The sequence below is a fragment of the Abramis brama genome (assembly GCF_963993115.1).
Source record: "Abramis brama genome assembly, chromosome: 4".
NCBI lineage: Eukaryota > Metazoa > Chordata > Actinopteri > Cypriniformes > Leuciscidae > Abramis > Abramis brama.
Window position 1 is genome coordinate 30,027,746 of NC_139966.1, and position 5,401 is coordinate 30,033,146.

Below are 5,401 nucleotides of genomic sequence, written 5' to 3' on the forward strand. Positions count from 1 at the left end.
TGCTTCGCCTGTGCTTCCCCATAATATAGTCCCAAGTCAATATCTGCCTAAGAAATCACCTAGTGTTAATCTGAATCGCTATTTGTACTCGTTGTGAATATGCAGGCCACAAGAAGTAATTACGTGGGTTTTAAAAAAAAAATTGTACCACTTTTACTCAGGACATGCTAGCTGGCAACAAAGGATTCCATTCATTGCCCTATTTTAAAAAACGGTGGAGTGTTCCTTTAATGTTAAAATCATCACAAATGGCCTCAAATTGCTCACTGATTCTTTCACCAGTGTGTGGGCCTTTGAAACGGTTGCAGGCCAGTAAATTCGAATTAAGCTTCATCTTCTCATCAGCTGCCTCAATGAAGTGTACAGTTACTCCAAGACACCCCCTCATTTTTCTATCGGACCAAATATCCACTGTGACAGACACATTTTGTGCGTTGCTTAACACAGTTTTTAGCTTCATGCATCGCTCCACAGCAAGGTTTTCCACTTTTGAGGACAATGTTCTGCGACACACTGGGGTGTACTTCTGGTCAACCACTGAGAGAAAGTGCCAAAAAGTCTTTTCCAATAGACAGAGGTAGGTTGCAATCAATAACTAAGTCAGACAGTATTGAATTAGTTATAGCTTTCTGTTGAGGGTGACCAGCACTGTACTGCCCAACACGGGTTTCCATAAACTGTGAGACTGAAGGTTGCTGTGGATCATTTGATACACTTTTGTTACTCTGATATTCTTCAAACCTGTGCATGGTAAAGAGAATACAAAGAAGAGATTCTATAAATTAAAATATTCAGAATAAATGCATTTAAAATATCTGATATAAAAATCTTTTTAAAATATAAAAATCTGGACAAATTTTTTAAATAAAAACATTTTATGATATATCAATATTATATTATGATATTATTGAACATTGTATAACAAAAATTATAACATGGCTCTGTATTCTGCATTCTGTTATTGACATCTTCTGCTATCATTACTCAATTGTAAATTTCAGTTATAACCTATGGTTTAAACATTGTTGGACCACAGTGCATCTTTAATCTACTGTTTTTTTTTTTATTCATCCCATCCCAAGGTCTTTTATATCCATTCACTGATTTTGTATTATTTTTGTTTAAACTGAACTGAACTTAGCTGGATGATGACATCATAGAACTGTGGTTTATAGATGAAATTGACTAATTTAATTGATGATCTTTACAATGGAACTGAATCAACAATGAATTGACTTCTGCTGAACAAAAACATAACTTACTTTTAGAGCTGCTGTACAGCCTAAATTAACTCTGTTTGCATCATTTAATAATTTTCCTGTTATCACTGTAAAGCTGCTTTGACACGTAGTCAACTTAACATGTAAAACTGACGCTTCATTTATCGGCACTAATAATAGCCTACTATAAAGAAGTCGAAGCTTTCTTGACATGATTATTGGGAATTTACAGTATATTTTCAAAATATTTATGGTACTTTAAGTATTAAATAGATAATGTTAATTGGGAAAATAGTTACATGAAATTAAAAAAATTATAATACAGGCTACACAAAAAAATAATATAGGCTATACAAATGTTAAATAAAAATAAGAAACCACAAGTGAATGGATTTAAAAGACTGTGGGATGGAATTAATAAAAGTGATTATTTCGTTGTAGGCCTAACATAATATTATTTTATGTTCTTATATATTCTAAATTGCCAATATATTGATAAATTATGCTTTCACGAGACGATGTGTCTCAATGCCGCACTGTCATAATTAATTCAAAATAAAATGTTAATAATTTAATAATACCAGGCCATTTCTGATCATCCAAGGGTTCGAGTCATAAAATGCGAGCCGTGGCCGCAACAAAAAGTAAATCAAACATGTTTGGCACTGGTTCCACACTGGTCAATTTAGCTGGATTCATCAATGAGGCATGCACAATTATTAACAAAGCTGTAGTTGATGTCCATTGTCTACTGAGTCTGTGTAACTGTAGCTAGCTAACATAAGCTAACATGATAAGTTAAATACTGAACCATCTACGACGTGTAATGTAACAATGTCAACTTACCGCTGTCTGTGGGTTTTCAGGTGCCTCACAAAATTGGACGTTGTTGACACAGCATCTGTAATTTTGAATCACAGGTTCTACATATTGCAGTTCTCCTGTTGCTCGTTGTTTTATATTCTTTATATCCAAATAAAATTACCCTGGGTATCATTTTGGTAGAATCGTCCATGAATGCACGATTTTCAAACTTAGTGGACGTTGATTGGTTGGTTGTCTGATTGGTTGAATGTGAAGAGTGGCAATGCAGATTTAAAAATAAAAGTAACTGTTCATTGGGAAAATTAATCGTGATTTGCTACACATTAAGTTTAAAATATTGAGTCCCTGGTTAAATTATTTTGTTAATGCGATTGTAGAACATTCCTATTTCCATGGCGACGTATCAAGCGTAACGTGACACTTTTTGGGGCTACGTGCCTGTCATTTACAAAACGTAAATCCATCCATTTCTCCCGAAAGACATGAAAGTGAGTGGCTGGTGAACAGGGAGAAGACTTTATAGTTACCTATAGGCTAAAATGTGCGTTTGTTGTGGGGAAAAAAAAACATGTCTCAAAATTATATTTGAAAGGTTTATTATTTCCGCTTATAGACACTGGTTGGGTTTTTTTCTCAAATTATAAATGGTTCGCTAGTACTTGTGTATTTAAATGCCTGGAAAAAAAAGAAGAAAAAAAACATTTGGTTGAAAACTGTCTGACCGTGTGATAAATGACAACTGACAGGCGCTGCTGAACGCACTCTATCAAGCGCGCTCTCTGGCTCAGTGCCAAACGTGCGAAAGCAGCGCTAATCAGCGCTGTGATCATGCGTCAATGATACAGTACTATACTACAGTGATTATTACAACTCTGATCTGTGGTTTTAGAAGGTAGGTCAAGTCTTTCCAAGTCATAGGGCTCAAGTCCGAGTCAAGTCGTGAGTCATTGTTGTCAAAGTCTAAATCGAGTCGCAAGTCATCTTTGATTATGTTAAGTCGAGTCACAAGTCATCAAATTTGGGACTTGAGTCCAAGTCAAGTCCAAGTCATGCGACTCGAGTCCACAACCCTGCTGCTGTGTGAAACTTTCTTGTCACAAATATTGCATCTTGTAATATTTTTGTCTGCCGTTGAAAAGTAGCACCACACCACACTTCGCTTTCTTTCTGCCGTAGTACTACCATTCTGTTTATGCCGAAGTGTGCAACTAGTGTGCGATACATGCCGTGTCCATGACGTGTACGTGTGGGCAGGGCACGTCGCTCCCTTCTCTCACGAGCCAGCTAAATATGTCAGAGAGGGGTGTTTTCTATTTAGCACAAACCTTAAAAAGAAGTACCAAAAACACTTAGTGATGCAGAAATTATTAATCTAATTTTAATATCGATATTTTTGTAGAGGTATCAATACCAAGTAAGTATCTTGTGAGTATCGATATATCGATACTGCAGCATCGATCTGCCCATCCAGTGGCAATAAAAAATGCATTCGGTCATGTAACAGTATAGCTGTGCCATATCGTTGTCTCGTGTTGGATTCTTCAGTAACAACCACCGTGGAGTGATAAGTGGAAAATGAGTGCCGCAGCGATTGTTGATAAAACAGGAAAAGTCAGCTCGCCTGTATGGCAGTTTTTTGGATTTTAGAAGTCTGACCGTAGTCAGACCAATGTCGTCTGCAAATTATGCAAGACCGTCGTCGGTTTCTCTATGTTTATATTTAACACTTTGCACTATTTTATTACACTTTATTAAGCATTCCTTTCGTATTCTTTAATTTTGCACCTTAATGTTAAGAGATAACTGTTAAGTGTTCATTGTGATTTTAGACTTATGTTTACATTTTAATTATTTGAGTGTTTTCCATGGTTGTGTTGAAATTTCTGCCTTTATAACTGAGGGGATTATAATCAGAGGAAGGTTAAGTTTAAAATATTTTTTTTTTTAAATGTAATATATTTGTCTCCTGGTCCTTATTTTAAATAGGTCATAAAAAATATAAATAATTATCGATATGAAACACTTATATCGTGATACAGTTTTCAGCCATCGCCCAGCCCCATTTCAATGTATACGTTTTCTTTACTGACTCACTCATAAAAGATATTTTGTTGAAATAATGTATGTAACTTCTGTTGCTGTTTGTGGTCAGGGATTATTATTTTCAGCAGAAGGAAGGCTTTTAGTGATTTTACTTCATGAAAGTTGCATAGATACATATTTTTCGGCTTTAATAAATGTATTGTGTGGTAACTGTTTTATTAAAGCAGTATGGTACTCAAGGCTAGTGTTGGATCATAACTCCACTTCACGTTGAGCCTAACAACACCCTTCAGCCGTGACTTATTCACCATACAGCACAGCCTCTCGTACCTTAATGCTTACATGTGTGGCAAGACTCGAGGGGAGGGAAAGTGAATCTAATCATTTTATCTGACTACGCCACCCTGATGAAGCGCCAGGGAAATAACCCCAATAAGGACACACAGGTAAGTGTTACCGTTTAGAAGGCAGAGAAATTGAGACATGAGGGGCAGTACAAAAATACATTTTATTATGAAATCAACAATAAAATTCTCTCGCTTTCAGGACTCTCCCGGCATGACAAACTTCTCCCGAGCCAGGCTTAGTGGGAACAGGGCAGGCCGGCTACTATTCCAGGGGTCGTCCAAAACCCACCTCAAGTCACATCAAATCAGACACCACGCACCCACACCATAAGGAAGTTTCATCAGCACACAGTGAAGCACACGGTGTAGCGCACACGGTGTAGCACAAATCGAATGAAGCAGCTAGCCTCCCCCGTTCCACACCAAGTCCTCAATGGCTCCTGGAGAGAGAAGAAAGGGACACACATCAACACAAGAAATTGCCAAGAGCAAAACAAATAAAACAAGGACAATGTTGCCAAAAGCAAAACAAACAAAAAAACAATGTTGCCAAAAGAAAAACAAACAAAACTAATACAAGCAAAATATTGAAGCAAAACAGCAGCGGCGTCACATGTAGCGTCTTCAGTTAGGGCTTAGAGATAATGATGTTCCATTCCCCATTTACCTTCAACAAAAAGGCACAAGTCAACTAAATACAGCAAACCCCAAATGTAAACAAGGGAGAGGCGTACTTACAGTTTAGGTAGAACAACAACCAAACGCAGAGCTGTATGGTTACTCACAACAGGTGCTGCGGCTCTGTTTACCGGCCAGCATTCACACGCACCCGCTAACATGCTGTTACTGCTGAATGTGACATAATAAATACCCAAAACGCAAGCGATCAAGATTTAGATGAAAAAATATCAACGTACCTGAAAGCAACTCTGCCACAAACTTGCTACAGTGCCATCACCACCAAGC